The sequence below is a fragment of the Hyperolius riggenbachi genome, chromosome 8 (assembly GCF_040937935.1).
Source record: "Hyperolius riggenbachi isolate aHypRig1 chromosome 8, aHypRig1.pri, whole genome shotgun sequence".
In the NCBI taxonomy this organism is placed as follows: Eukaryota; Metazoa; Chordata; class Amphibia; order Anura; family Hyperoliidae; genus Hyperolius; species Hyperolius riggenbachi.
The window spans coordinates 223,244,040-223,260,675 of NC_090653.1; the positions used below are offsets into that span (position 1 = coordinate 223,244,040).

Genomic DNA, 16,636 nt, shown 5'->3' on the forward strand with positions numbered 1-16,636 from the left:
CTAGCTACACTAAATGCCCCTATACCTAACTAGCTATACTGAGGGTCCCTATACCTAACTAGCTACACTGAATGCCCCTATACCTAACTAGCTATACTGAGGCCATAGCCGGCCTTTGATATGAGCGACCGGAGCGGTCGCTCAGGGCGCCGGCTTCCAAAGGGGCGTCTATAGCTGGTTGCCTATACTGAGGGCACCTACACCTGATTTCCTATACTGGGGGCACCTATAGCTAGCTACCTTTACTGAAGGCTCCAACACCTATGCTGGAGGCACCTACGCCTGGCTACCTATGAGGGGATGGAGACCTTCCACTGACTTCCTATACTGGGACACCTATGCTTGGCAACCTATATTGAGGGCACCTACACATGAGATCCTATACTGTTGGCTCCTATACCTGGCTACCTACCTATACTGAGTCTGAGGGTGTTTGGGGGGGGCGGTGGATAGCCGCACTGCGGCTATAACGTGTGGTGCAAATTGTCAGTGCTGTGCTATCATTCTAAATGGGGGGGGGGGGGAGGTGGCTAACTGTCCCACTGATTGTTTTTATTAATATTCCTGAGAGGTTCTAGCCTTCATTTTTAAGTGTATTCAGGATAATGCACCCCTTCCATCCATTCGTGGTTATTAATAGTATTTTTCTATTATACATATGTGACGTGTCACAGAGATCTGAGCATTTGGCATGATGTATACAGTCTCAAAAGCAGAACGCTCTCCATACAGGACTCGACCCTCCAGGGATGTAATATCCAATTTTATATTTTATTTCATTGTTGCGGATATAAAAAATATACAATGATAGCACGACGTTTCGGGCAGTGGCCCTTTCCCAAGTGCTTCTAGCACTTTTTGCGGATATAAAAAGTATACAATGATAGCACGACGTTTCCGGCAGTGGCCCTTTCTCAAGTGCTAGAAGCACTTGGGAAAGGGCCACTGCCCGAAACGTCGTGCTATCATTGTATATTTTTTATATCCGCAACAATGAAATAAAATATAAAATTGGATATTACATCCCTGGAGGGTCGAGTCCTGTATGGAGAGCGTTCTGCTTTTGAGACTGTATACATTGAGAGGTGTGATGGACCCCTCATCCTAGTAGGACTCCCCGAGGAATTTGTATCACATATCCTGAGGCTGGTGGACCATTGTTTTCCCATTTGGCATGATGTGTCACAACAGGAGAAAAGGGGAATTGCATATGGGCCTGTGTGTGTGTATACGTGTGTGCGTGTGTGTATATGCACGTGGGAAGAGGATGAAGGGGGCACAAAAATCAGTTTTCGCTCAGGGCGCTGTGAAACCTAAGGCCGCCCCTGACTGAGGCCTCCTATACCAAACTAGCTATACTGAATCCCCTTATACCTAGCTATACTGAATGCCCTTTTACCTAACTAGCTATACTGAATGCCCCTATACCTAACTAGCTATACTGAATGCCCCTATACCTAACTAGCTATACTGAATGCCCTTATATCTAGCTATACTGAATGCCCCTATACCTAGCTATACTGAATGCCCCTATACCTAGCTATACTGAACTCCCCTATACCTAACTAGCTATACTGAAGGCCCCTATACCTAACTAGCTATACTGAGGGCCCCTATACCTAACTAACTTTACAGAAGGCCCCTATACCTTGCTAGCTATACTAAAGGCCCCTATGCTTTGCTAGCTTTATTAAAGGCATCTATACCTAACTAGCTATACTGAAGGCACCTATACCTAACTAGCTATACTGAAGGCACCTATGCCTAGCTAGCTATACTGAAGGCACCTATGCCTAGCTAGCTATACTGAAGGCACCTATGCCTAGCTAGCTATACTGAAGGCACCTATGCCTAGCTAGCTATACTGAAGGCACCTTTACCTAGCTACCTATAGTGTGAGCACCTAGCCTGCCTACCTATACTGTGGGCAACTATTCCACGGATCGCAGGATTCGTTAGATTCGGGATTCGAAAGGTTCGAGATATTCGAGAACCTTTTTAGATTCGGATTCGAAGAAATTGTGGATTCGTCCCATCCCTACTAAAAACTCACCTCTTCAGGCAAGCATACTGTCCTGTCTCACTTATGACACTTTGGATGAAAGTGTAGTATTACAGATATAAGCATAAGCAAATAAGGCTGTTGTCTGGTCAATAACCACGGTTCAGACTGTATGCCCATATGACTGACCCAGAGCCCAGCCCGTAAAACCCGCGTAAGCTCCTGCTTAACACAATACTACACTACACCCTGCAGGTAGATGTAGCATACAGTCTGACAGATAGCCAATTCACCAGACAGGACCTAATAATTCCTGGCAATGCAGTATGGGCAATAATAAATATATATATTCACCTGAGGCCTAGTGGATGAGGCTATCCAGACGAGTGAATTAAGTGGCAGAAGTGCCAGGAGTTCCTAGTGGCAGTGAGGTAGTCCAGATAGGAACTTTCCAGAGATAGCGTAGTCAAGGCAAGCCAAAGTTAGTCCAGGCAGAGTTAATGCAAATCCGTGTCCAAGCAAAGGTCAATCCAGGCGGCAAGGCAAAGTGTAGTCAAGGTACAAGGCAAGGTTGGCAACAGGAATCCAGCAGAGGCTAAGCGTGGTCAGGATACAAGCCAGTAGTCGGCAACAGGAATCAAGCAGAGGTTAAGCATGGTCAGTATACAAGGCAGTAGTCTGCAACAGGAATCAATATCAACAGTGAGCGCTACCCAGCAACACGCCAAAGCAATCGCTATCACCAGGGCCGGCCCGCCCATGAGGCGGGGTGAGGCGGGTTCCTCAGGCGGCAGGAAGTGGAGGGGCGGCACCAGATGAAGTGGCTGTGACTGTCTGAGCGGGGGGAGCCAGAGCCGCGGTGAGGGCAGCCCGACCTCTCCCTCCCTCTCCCCGGGCCGCCCTCCATGCTCCCCCTCGGACTTTAGGCAGCAGAGTTAGCGCGCAGGGAAGCACTGCTGTACAGAGCCTGTTACTCACCTCCCTGGATCCGATCGCCGCTCCCGCCCTGCTGGTCTCCTCTCTGCAATGTAGCCGCTGATACACACGCGGCTGCTTCCTGTTTACACAGGAAGCAGCCGCGTGTGTATCAGCCGGCTAGGCAGAGAGGAGACCAGCAGGGCGGGAGCGACGATCGGATCCAGGGAGGTGAGTAACAGGCTCTGTACAGCAGCGCTTCCTTGCGCGCTAACTCTGCTGCCTAAAGTCCGAGGGGGGAGCATGGAGGGCGGCCCGGGGAGAGGGAGGGAGAGGTTGGGCTGCCCTCCCCGCGGCTCCGGCTCCCCCCTCCGCCATTATGAGGGGGCACCTACCTGGGCAAGCTACCTATCTATCCTATACTGGGGGGCACCTACCTAATCTAACTTGTTTTGGGGGCAGCTACCTATCTATCCTATACTGGGGGGCACCTACCTAATCTAACCTATACTGGGGGCCAGCTACCTATCTATCCTATACTGGGGGGCAGCTACCTATCTAACCTATACTGGGGGGCAGCTACCTATCTAACCTATACTGGGGGGCAGCTACCTATCTAACCTATACTGGGGGGCAGCTACCTATCTATCCTATACTGGGGGGCAGCTACCTATCTAACCTACACTGGGGGGCACCTACCTATCTAACCTACACTGGGGGGCAGCTACCTATCTAACCTATACTGGGGGCAGCTACCTATCTATCCTATACTGGGGGGCACCTACCTAATCTAACCTGTACTGGGGGCAGCTACCTATCTATCCTATACTGGGGGGCACCTACCTAATCTAACCTGTACTGGGGGGCAGCTACCTATCTAACCTATACTGGGGGGCAGCTACCTATCTAACCTATACTGGGGGCAGCTACCTGTCTATCCTATACTGGGGGGCACCTACCTAATCTAACCTGTACTGGGGGCAGCTACCTATCTATCCTATACTGGGGAGCACCTACCTAATCTAACCTGTACTGGGGGGCAGCTACCTATCTAACCTATACTGGGGGGCAGCTACCTATCTAACCTATGCTGGGGGGCAGCTACCTGTCTAACCTATGCTGGGGGCAGCTACCTATCTAATCTATACTGGGGGCACCTACCTAATCTAACCTGTACTGGGGGCAGCTACCTATCTATCCTATACTGGGGGGCACCTACCTAATCTAACCTGTACTGGGGGGCAGCTACCTATCTAACCTATACTGGGGGGCAGCTACCTATCTAACCTATACTGGGGGCAGCTACCTATCTATCCTATACTGGGGGCACCTACCTAATCTAACCTGTACTGGGGGGCAGCTACCTATCTAACCTATACTGGGGGGCAGCTACCTATCTAACCTATACTGGGGGCAGCTACCTATCTATCCTATACTGGGGGGCACCTACCTAATCTAACCTGTACTGGGGGCAGCTACCTATCTATCCTATACTGGGGGGCAGCTACCTAATCTAACCTGTACTGGGGGGCAGCTACCTATCTAACCTATACTGGGGGGCAGCTACCTATCTAACCTATGCTGGGGGGCAGCTACCTGTCTAACCTATGCTGGGGGCAGCTACCTATCTAATCTATACTGGGGGCACCTACCTAATCTAACCTGTACTGGGGGCACCTACCTAATCTAACCTATACTGAAGGGCAGCGACCTAATCTAACCTATACTGGGGGGAAGCTACCTATCTAACCTATACTGGGGGCACTTATCTAACCTGTATTGGGGGCACCTACCTACCTAGCTAGCCTATACAGGTGGCAGCTATACTGGCTACCTATACTGGGGGCACCTACCTAACTAACCTATACTGGGGGTACTTACCTATCTAACCTATGCTGGGGGCAACTATACTGGCTACCTATATTGGAGGCACCTACCTAGCTAACCTGTACTGGGGGCACCTACTTATCTAACTTATACCGGGGGGGGGGGGGGTGCCTGCCTATCTAACATACTGGGGGCAACTATACTGGCTACCTATACTGGAGGCAACTACCTGGCTAACCTATACTGGGGGCAACTTTACTGGCTCACCCATGCCTGGCCACCTATACTCGGGGGGGACCTATAGCTGGTTACCTATACCAGGGGGGGGGGCGCAATTTTTACACCCTCGCCCTGGGTGCATTTTAGCCTAGAAACTGCACTGTTGCCGCCGGCCTCCGAGTCCGACGACTCCGAGCTCTGCAGCCTCTCCTGTCTCCTCCAAGGCTGCATGCTGGTGACGCTGCCTAGTGCCTAAGCCTGCTGATTTGATGGCGGCGGCTGCCGCCCGCTCTGCTGCCCTGGCTGCGGCTGATTGTCACGGTCAGTCACTGAGCAGCGAGCGCCGCCGACGTGTCGATGATGATGATAAGGCTGGCTGGCTGCCACCGGCCGCCGCTCATGTTATGTAGAAATATTGGGGGGGGAGGGGGGCGCCTTTACGATCTTTGCCTCAGGCAGCAGAAAGTCCAGGACCGGCCCTGGCTATCACGGACGATGACTAGGGGTGCTCACCAGGTTTAAATACCAGAGCTAACCAATCAGCAAAAAGGCATAATTGAAAACAAACCAATCAAAATCCAGCTTGTCAGCTGGATCAGCTGACACACAATCATGAACGTCAGAGTTACTGCTTACATCTACGGAGCGCGTACTGACAACGCTTCCTCCGCCTAGTGGCGGTGTAAAACAAAGATACATCTTAAAGAGAACCTGAACTGAAAATAAAAAGTCAAAATAACCATACACAGGTCATACTTACCTCCCATGTAGTCTATTCCTCAACCTCTTTCTCCTCTCCTGCGTCCCATTTGTCCACTATGATCAATGGAATTCTCCATCCTCCATTTTAAAACTGACTATTACCCCATAACCGCTTCCTGGTCAGCACACTGTTAAAGTGTAATATCACCCACTTGAGCCATAGGGAAACACTGACATTATCTTGCACATTCAGTTGTAACTGACAGCTGCTGATATATAACTGACAGCAACTGGTATATTTCAGTTCTGACAAAATATTGTCAGAATTCGAAGGGATCACTAAGAAGAAAATGGTGAACTTCTGAGTGGAACTGACCGTGAGGTTAGTATGTAATATTCATTTGCAGCTACTATACATCATGTGTTTATTTCAAATAATTTTACTTGATTCAGCTTCCCTTTTGTAACGATCGGTGTAACACAGAGAGGATCTGATTACCGGTGATCTGCAGTATCACCGAGAATACAGATATGTACCCGATTATTGATGATCTGCAGTATCACCGATAATCAGATATATCTCTAACCTCTGGACACCTGAGTAATATGAGTGTTTGGTGCAACAGTAATACTTTGAGGAGGTCCCCCGTAAAGGGGGTATAAGGCAGAATGGGATACTGCCCAAAGAACAGGCTCCTTCCAAGGCCTGAAGCTCCCCAAGGGGAGGAGACAGGCTGAGAGAGGGAAGGACCAGAGTGTGAGTGACACCAATGGTGGAGTGTCACTGACAGATCTGTGAACTATCTCTAAACAGAGGAGATAGTTCTCGAGGTCAGACTAGCCAGGTCGGCAACAGACAGACAGATAAGGTACAAAGACAGAAGGCTGATTCGGTATCCAAGACAGGCAGGGTTTGGCAACGTGATATCAGATATGCGTGGTACCGAATCAGAAAGCAGAGGGATGGTCAGGAAAGCAGGTCATAACAGATAATATACAATGCCTAGTCTCGGTGTGAGCTCCGTGATCATCAACACCCTGGAACTAGTCTGGAGAATAACAGAATGATAATACAAGTCCCTAATCTGGGTGTGAGGTCCATGATCGTCAACACCCTGGAACTATTCTGACGTATAACAGGTTGGTAACACAAGTCCCTAAACTGGGTGTGAGGTCCTTGATCATCAACACCCTGGAACTAGTCTGAAGTATAACAGATTTGATAACACAAGTCCCTAATCTGGGTGTGAGGTCCTTGATCATCAACACCCTGGAACTAGTCTGAAGTATAACAGGTTGGTAACACAAGTCCCTAATCTGGGTGTGAGCTCCTTGATCATCAACACCCTGGAACTAGTCTGAAGTATAACAGAGATATAACAGATATATAACAGATAATCTGACAAAAGGTCTGAGTGCTTCCACGTAGTGATCGCAACGGCAGACAACCAGAGAATGACCAGCACCCAATATATATAGCAAAGCGCTCTCCAGCGCCTCCCCTAAGTGCTGGACCAACGGGAAATGGTTGAATCGTCAGCTGACCGGCTTGGTCAGCTGACTCCCTTCTGGCTGACATAAAAGTTCTGCCTCTCTGCGCGCGCGCGTCCTTCTGAACCTGTGTGGACTATCAGTCCCAGCCACACCAGACATGTGTTGCACATCACCCTCCGTGCTGGACGCGGAAACCGCCGCACCGCTATCAAGGTATGCGGCGGTTCCTCTGCGTTCGGCCATCTTACTGGATGTAGGCCTATGCGTACAAACCGCCGCGTTGGACGCGGAATCAACCGCCCCGTTCTGAGTACACGCGGCGGCTTTTCCGCGTTTCCTCACACCTTTAAGTTAAGTTACCTGCATCCTGTGTACTAGACCCGCCCCCTGACCAATCCAAAATGGAGGTGGAATGTTTGATGATGTGACCTGGATCATGACAAAAAACACTGAGAATATTTTATATGTATGCTGGTATAGTTTCCTCATTCGACTTAGTGTACCTGATGCGATATGTGACATGAGATAAACGTGTGTGTATAGTGCAAAACATATTAATAACCAGGCTGTTTTACTTGTTTTATTTTGCTGCCTGAAAAAAAGTTAATTTCTAGGCATGGAACTGACGGCTTCTGTCGTCGGTACCTTGTCAGGAATATAGTGAACATCACTGATGAGAAAATTATAGCTATAAAAGTTTTCCTGGCAGAATACAACTTCTAAGGGCAGGTGGAGTTAGAAAACATGAACTATTGACCTTTTTTCTAACTCTTGGACACTTAAAGAGAGACTGAAGCGAACAAAATTAGCTATTTTTACCTCTTAGTTCGCTTCAGTACTCTCAGTAGAGGTAAACCGCTGCATCCCCGAGCCAAAACGAGGGCTTTAGACAATCCGGCCAGCGCTTCCTGAAAAAGGCAGAGCTTTCTGCTGTAGCTCTGCCTCTACTGACGTCAATCGCTGTGGATCTCCACCTCTCCCCGCCCCTCTGTCTTCCTTCACAGAGAGGGGCGGGGAGAGGCAGAGATCCGCACGCAGATTGACGTCAGTAGAGGCAGAGCTACAGCTCAAAGCTCTGCCTCCCCGGGCAACAACATCCACCACCAAGAAAGTCGTGGGATTTTGCCCCGAGATTTGGGGGGTATAAAGCCCTCGTTTTGGCTCGGGGATGCGGTGGTTTACCTCTGCTGTGACTACTGAAGCGAACTACGAGGTAAAAATAGCAATTTTTCTTCGCTTCAGAGTCTCTTAGGCTGCCACTGATTAGAGACAGTAAAACATTCAACCTACTTTATAAATGTTTAAGAAAACCATGGAATACTTACAAAAATTCATTTTTGGAGTAGGAGGATAAATTGTTTCTCATCAGTTTATTTTAACCTCGGGTTCACTTCCACCTTAATTCAGCAAAAATATATATTTTTTTTGTTGAATGTGTGTTTGATTTAGTGCAGAGCCCTTTTTGTTTACCGTAGCATTTGCGTCTTGTATTTCACAGGGAAGACTCTTCCGTGCCTCTGCAGTAATGAGTCTCTTTTGTAACGTGGAGAAAAGAAGAACAAAGCAGCTAGCCAAGAAGAATTTTTTAAAGACCGTGTCTATTAATGAGAGGTGATTGCTGGCTTTAAGAGTCTAATTGGGTGAAAGTGGCCTTGTTTATTGAAAGGGACAGACTGAGTCTCCTTCCCTCGATCCGTTCTTCATACTGAGTTAAGTCGAAATACATCTTCAGATAATTTGCTTTTTCTCGTCCCTGCGGTGGGCTCGGATATCAGCAGCTAAATGAAGACAGAAGAAAAACAGGCGTTTATGTCCCTTTGTCTGAGAACACGTTCCCTCCCCCTGGTCCCCAAACTTGCTGATTTGTCTTTTTTCTTGCTACCTTCACTAATTCAAAAGCCAAATCTGTTGGCAAAGCCAGTTCTTCCCCTTCACGAGCCACTGCACTCTATACAGAGAGAGAGGATTTTCAGGATATCTTAAAGGTTGAATCTGTTAGTGAGATTATTTTATTTTTGTGTTTTATTGTTGCAGAATTGTTGCCTTTTTTTGAACACTATATGGTTTCTTGAGTATTTTTCTATCCTTTTTTAATTTATTTTTATGCATAAAATTGCATTTTGTTATGCACTTGCTTTCTGAGTCAGTAGAATTGATTTCATAGGCCATTATGGAACAATCACAATGAAAAAACCTCATATTGTAGCATTTCAATAGAATTTTATTTTGTGCTTTCATTTACAAAAGGCAATTGCAGCAAAAATGCAGCATCAATTTCAAACTAAAACTGTGATGTGTGAATCTTGCAAGCTTTTGCACGTGCCTCATGGGCAGGACAGTGGCGTAGTGGTTAGCGCTCTCATGTTGCAGCATTGGGTCCCCGGTTACATACATGGACATATGACTATGGAAGGGACTAGATTGTGAGCCCCTCCGAGGGACAGTTAGGGCTTGTTCAAACTACAAGAGCTTTTTCTAAGCGCTTTGTGATTTTAAAAGCTCTTGCTAATGTTATCATATGTGAGTGTTCACACTGGAGTGATGTGATTTTGTAAAAATTCCCCATAGCATTGCATTAGCGACAGCTTTTAAAATCTCTAGTGTTTAAAATGCTCTTGTAGTGTGAATCAGCCCTTAGTGACAAGACAATATACTCTGTACAGCGCTGTGTAATATATCAGCGCTATATAAATACTATAATAAATAAAATAAATGCCTCACTAGTGCAGTGGCAGAGCAGGATCATCTGCCATGCAACTTAGGCAGGTGCCTGGGGTCTAGTGTGTACCAAGGGGCCCACCTGGCACCACTTTTGATTTCTCTCCACTTCAGCTTACCAAAAGGATCAAACATACTACCTTGCCTAGGGCCCCATTAAATCTTAATCCATCTCAGGACTAGTTTGGTGTTTGGTTGTGGTATGCAACTAAAGAACTGTGTCTGGCCACACCCCAAACGTACTGCTCTTTGCATGCTCGAGGCGGCATCAGGCAACAAGAGAGATACAGTGCTTATATGGATGCAGGAGGTCAAGTTGTTCTATGTCCACCTTGCTGACCATATGTGGCCTGCCGATCACTTTCCACTGGCCTCTGAAGCTCTTTTCAGTTTTGAATTGCATGCCCACCACATACCTCAATATTAGGGCCCAACCTGTGTTGCCAATCCGCCTCCCCCTCCGCTTTCCTGTAGTGGTACCTCCCCCTCAGCTCTCCTGTAGTGACACCTCCACCTCGGCTCTCCTGTGGTGGGATTGTCCCACAGTAATTACTATAAGACTACATAAAATGGTAAAAACATAAAAACGTAGTCACACTGGAACATACAGTGGGTTGCAAAAGTATTCGGCCCCCTTGAAGTTTTCCACATTTTGTCACATTACTGCCACAAACATGCATCAATTTTATTGGAACTCCAGGTGAAAGACCAATACAAAGTGGTGTACACGTGAGAAGTGGAATGAAAATCATGCATGATTCAAAACATTTTTTACAAATAATAACTGCAAAGTGGGGGTGTGCGTAATTATTCGGCCCCCTTAGTCAATACTTTGTAGAACCACCTTTTGCTGCAATTACAGCTGCCAGTCTTTTATGGTATGTCTCTACCAGCTTTGCACATCTAGAGACTGAAATCCTTGCCCATTCTTCTTTGCAAAACAGCTCCAGCTCAGTCAGATTAGATGGACAGCATTTGTGAACAGCAGTTTTCAGATCTTGCCACAGATTCTCGATTGGATTTAGATCTGGACTTTGACTGGGCCATTCTAACACATAGATATGTTTTGTTTTAAACCATTCCATTGTTGCCCTGGCTTTATGTTTAGGGTCATTGTCCTGCTGGAAGGTGAACCTCCGCCCCAGTCTCAAGACTTTTGCAGTCTCCAAGAGGTTTTCTTCCAAGATTGCCCTGTATTTGGCTCCATCCATCTTCCCATCAACTCTGACCAGCTTCCCTGTCCCTGCTGAAGAGATGCACTCCCTGAGCATGATGCTACCACCACCATATTTTACAGTGAGGATGGTGTGTTCAGAGTGATGTGCAGTGTTAATTTTTTGCCACACATAGCATTTTGCATTTTGGCCAAAAAGTTCCATTTTGGTCTCATCTGACCAGAGCACCTTCTTCCACATGGTTGCTGTGTACCCCACATGACTTGTGGCAAACTGCAAACGGGACTTCTTATGCTTTCTGTTAACAATGCCTTTCTTCTTGCCACTCTTCCATAAAGGCCAACTATGTACAGTGCTAGAGTCTCCCACCTGAGCTGTAGATCTCTGCAGCTCGTCCAGAGTCACTATGGACCTCTTGACTGCATTTCTGTACAGCGCTCTACTTGTTCGGCCTATGAGTTTAGGTGGATGGTCTTGTCTTGGTAGGTTTACAGTTGTGCCGTACTCCTTCCATTTCTGAATGATCGCTTGAACAATGCTCCTTGGGATGTTCAAGGCTTTAGAAATCTTTTTGTAGCCTAAGCCTGCTTTAAATTTCTCAATAACTTTATCCCTGACCTGTCTTGGACCTGTCTTGTGTGTTCTTTGGACTTCATGGTGTTGTTACTCCCAATATTCTCTTACACAACCTCTGAGGCCCTCACAGAGCAGCTGTATTTGTACTGACATTAGATTACACACAGGTGCACTCTATTTAGTCATTAGCACTCATCAGGCAATGCCTATAGGCAACTGACTGCACTCAAATCAAAGGGGGCCGAATAATTATGCACACACCACTTTGCAGTTATTTATTTGTAAAAAAAATGTTTGGAATCATGTATGATTTTCGTTCCACTTCTCACGTGTACACCACTTTGTGTTGGTCTTTCATGTGGAATTCCAATAAAATTCATTCATGTTTGTGGCAGTAATATGACAAAATGTGGAAAACTTCAACGGGGCTGAATACTTTTGCAACCCACTGTATGTCTGTGAATGCACACTCTGGCCGCCTTTTTTTTGTAGACCTATAAAAACTGGTGTAGGTCCATAGAAAATGCCTGCCGGACTCGAGTCCCAAATGAGGAGGGTGAGAAGGAGGAAGGGCGGAGGGGGAGGCAGAACTTGACGCAGACATGGTGAGTGAAGGAAGGGCACGTACGGTATATGTTTTTTGTTTTATTTGACAAAATATAACCGGCATAGGATACCTAATCATTGAAAATTGTTTAATTTTGCTAGTTCTCTAGAATGGCAGACCTCCCAAATTTTTGATATAAGAAAGGGGGGCTTTAAGACACACCCCTGCCACAGGTCTAATCACACATACCACAAAGAAATCATAAGCGAAAGACTAAGTTTTATAACTAAAACTACATTTATTACAACTATAGATTCACATATACTCATTGGATGGAACCTTAGGTGCCATTTTGCTAGGAATCGAGCATGCATACTGGTGTCCCACAAATATTGTTTAAATACCTGACACTCATTGAACCTCCTGATGATCGTCAGTCAGTCCTGCAGGAATCCTGGCCACTGTTTGTGCAGGAACCATCATGTGGTGATGGCGTGCTATGGCAGATGCTATGAAGGACCGATAGAAGAAGCAGTGCTAGGTTGGAAGAGTATAAATTGTCAGGGACTTCCTCCTTCCTTGATAAGTTCTCAGTCTGTCTCCCCAGCACTTTAAATATTGCAGACTCAGGCTTTAAAGGGGTTCTTTCGCGAAAAAAGTAGGCAGTTAAAAAATGTGACAGATGACAGGTTTTGGGCCAGTCCATCTTTTTAAGGGGGATTCTCAGGGCTTTCTTTGTTTTCAACAGCATTTCCTGAACAACAGTTTAACTGCCAAAATAGCAAGATACCAGCCGGCCTCCCTAATTACTTGCACACTATTATGTCAGTTAGATTTTGTAACTGCTGTTCAGGAAATGCTGTTGAAAACAAAGAAAGCCCTGAGAATCCCCCTTAAAAAGATGGACTGGCCCAAAACCTGTCATCTGTCACCTTTTTTAACTGCCTACTTTTTTTCGCGAAAGAACTCCTTTAAGCAAAGGTCATATATCAATATCAGTTGCACTGCGTCCAAGGCAGATATTGTTTGAGCTGGATCCTATTTGACATATTTTGCTGTTTCTTGCAAGTGAATTATTCTGGGCTGGAGTCCTGTGACAATTTATCTAAGCTGCAAAGGGTGACCTGCTGGCTGTTGGTGACATTTTTGTATGATATTATTTCCTGCATTGAGCTCTCTGCAGTGATAATAATGGGACTATTCTGGAGAGTGGGCAGTGTTTAGAAACAGAGCTGTAGAGGGCAGAATGCCTTTGGCTTATAGATGATTTAAATCTTTTTACGTTTACGTGAGAAATCTTTTCCTAAATGCATTTAAAGCGGACCTGAACTCAGAACTTCCTCTCTGATCTAAAAGATATGCAACCAGTCGCGTTTCAATAGGGGTTGCAGAGGTCCCGACCACACCGGGGCCCTTGGGCTAGAAGGGCCCCGTAGGACCCTCCTTTAACTTTAGTATTAGCTCTTTATTTGTTCTGTGCTTGTAATGATCACTTCTATAAATGGTTTGAATGATAATAATCATTAACAAGCTGTTGCCCATCCCCTTCTTGCACCTCTGGCACTGTGGTTGTCCTTGGCGGGTTTTAGTCAATTGTTATGTATAGAGCGCTTGGAGGATACCCCATGTAAAACTCACACCGGGGCCCATAGCTCCTTAGCTATGCCACTGTTTGCAACAGCATAATAACCTTTAAAGAAAAACATTTGTTACAGCTAATACAAATCCTAAAATAAATCCCCAGTGTTTCTACTTCCTGCTTTCATGGAAGCAGCCATATTGTTAACATCCTCTGCTTTCAAATGAGCTTATCTGGCAGGCATGTGACTCGGGAGAGATCAAATTACAACTTGTGATTAGACACAGATGAGGGGGAATTAGACAGGTTAAACTCTCTAAATACACGGGTGCATTTCTCTCTGTTTTCCTTCTGTCCTGTGCAAGAGTTCAGGTCCATTTTAATATCCATCAATTTTAGTCTTTCAATGCACATCACAGTTTTATTAAATAAAACATTTTGATTTTAGGATTAAGCAAATGTAAAAGACCTGTTGCGGCAGTTAATCGCTACTGATCTACTCACTAAGCTGACACTCACTTCCGCTTCCTTCCGGCTGTCCCCCTTCCATCGGAAGGTCGGTCTTCTGTGAGTAAAGCAGTCACCCCCGCGTACGCAAAATAAAGGCGCCAGGAAATAGCTGATAGATTAATTTTGCATTGCAGTGGCATGGCGCAGAAGCACCGCAATGCAAAAAGTAGTTGTAAAACCAACCATAATGGTATCACCTTGATTTAACCTCCTGCCGACCGCGTCACGCCGATGAGCGTGGCCGCGGCGGCAGCCCCAGGAGCGCCTAACGCCGATTGGCGTGAAGTCCTGGGGCCAGCTAATGCAGGAGATTGCGTGCCAGGCTGAGTGCACATCTCCTGCTCAGTCTCTGAGCGGCTATTGTCCCCAGTACAGCAGCGCTGTATTGGGGACAGCCATGTGACACGACTGTCCCCCTGGGACACTGGAGAGCGATCGGCTCTCATAGGCAGAAGCCTATGACAGCCGATCACCATAATTGGCTGGCTGTGGGAAGGGAGGGAATATATTTAAAGAAACACTTTTTTTTATTAAAAAACAGTAACAAAAATATTTGTACAAATAAAAATAAACAATGTGGTGGGGATCAGACCCCACCAACAGAGAGCTCTGTTGGTGGGGAGAAAAGGGGGGGGGGGGGATCACTTGTGTGCTGTGTTGTGCGGCCCTGCAGCTTAGCCTTAAAGCTGCAGTGGTTTATTTTACTAAAAATGGCCTGGTCACTAGGGGGGTTTAGCACTGCAGTCCTCAAGAGGTTAAAACTTCTCGCTCTTACTGATGGCTAACACAGTACAACACTCTACTGCAAAAGTAAAACATTTTTAAATAAAGGATTATATGCATTAGAAATTAAACCACATTGCTAATAAATGCATTAACCCTCCTGGCGGTCTATTAAAAACCGCCAGGGGGCAGCGCAGCCGTTTTTTTATTTATTTTTTTTTAAAATCATGTAGCGAGCCTAGGGCTCGCTACATGATAGCCGCTGCTCAGCGGCATCCCCCCAGCCCCGCCGATCGCCTCCGGCGATAGGCGATCAGGAAATCCCGTTCAAAGAACGGGATTTCCTGGAGGGTTGGGATGACATCACCGACGTCATGGACGTCGTGACGTCTAAGGGAGTCCCGATCCACCCCTTGCCGCTGCCTGGCGCTGATAGGCCAGGCAGCGCAGGGGTCTAGGGGGGGGGGCTGTGTTGCGACGTGGATAGCGGCGATCGAGCGCGGGGCGGCGGCGATCGAAGTGCTGACGCAGCTAGCAAAGTGCTAGCTGCGTTCAGCAAAAAAAAATTACTCAAATCGGCCCAGCAGGGCCTGAGAAAACCTCCTACGTTCGAGGTTACCGCCAGGAAGGTTAATTAAAAGGTCCTTTCCATCAGAATGACATCATCCACTAATTCAATGGAGTGATTAATGATAACCTGCTAGTAAATGATGTCATTTTAATATGATTAGTTTTACCTTTTTCTCCTCGTGTAATCTTATCCAAGCATCTGTGTGCTTCTGGAGACCAGCTGGTATATCTGTAACCTGCGCTTGTAGCTCTGCCATAGTAATAGGGAAATAAAAATGCCTGGTGCTCTCCAGTGGTACAAGGTGTAAACCTGGTTGTGTTCAGTCTACAGCACCTAAGACTTATACAAGGAAACAGTTAATTCGGGCGCCTGAGGCTAGTGGACAAATCGGGCGCTGCCATTCACTCCTATAATAAATATCGTTTAATGGGCGCCCGATAGGAAAAAAGGGCGCCGGAGAAAACTAACGTTTTAAAAGCGGCGCCCGGAGACTTAATGTTTTATTACTGTTTCTCATGATTACACATTATTTAATGATTTATACATTTTTAAATATTATTTTTAAACGAAAAACAGTACAATATTTTTTCCCAAACATTATTTTTAAACGAAAAACAGTACTTTTTTTTTTTTTTTTTTTTTTTTTTACATTATTTTTAAACGAAAAAACCAACAGGGGGGTCTTAGGTTTAGGCACCAACAGGGGGGTCTTAGGTTTAGGCACCAACAGGGGGTTTTAGGTTTAGGCACCAACAGGGGGGTCTTAGGTTTAGGCACTAACAGGGGGGTCTTAGGTTTAGGCACCAACAGGGGGGTCTTAGGTTTAGGCACTAACAGGGGGGTCTAGGGGTTAGGGGTAGGTACAGGGAGGGTTACTTAGTAATTTTTTTTTTAAACGTTATTATACGTTTCACTATTTAAACGAAAGATTAACGTTTTTAAAATTGCCGATTTAATGCACATTATTTAATGATTTATAACTTTAAAAAACATTAATTTTAAACGAAATACAGTACAATACAATTTTAAACGTTATCCATGATTATCGTTAAAAACCCGGCGCCCTTTTTTCCCAGCG

The 16,636-nt window shown here is 46.1% G+C and overlaps 1 long non-coding RNA gene across 1 annotated transcript in view; it reads right to left on the bottom strand.

Annotated features, from left to right (window-relative positions):
- Window positions 1–8,738: 8,738 nt before the first annotated feature.
- LOC137528465 (uncharacterized) overlaps window positions 8,739–16,636 on the bottom strand; it is a 47,308-nt gene continuing 39,410 nt past the window's right edge. Inside the window, exon 3 of the long non-coding RNA XR_011023405.1 lies at window positions 8,739–8,937. This is a non-coding gene — a long non-coding RNA (uncharacterized lncRNA). The remainder of the gene's footprint in view (window positions 8,938–16,636) is intronic.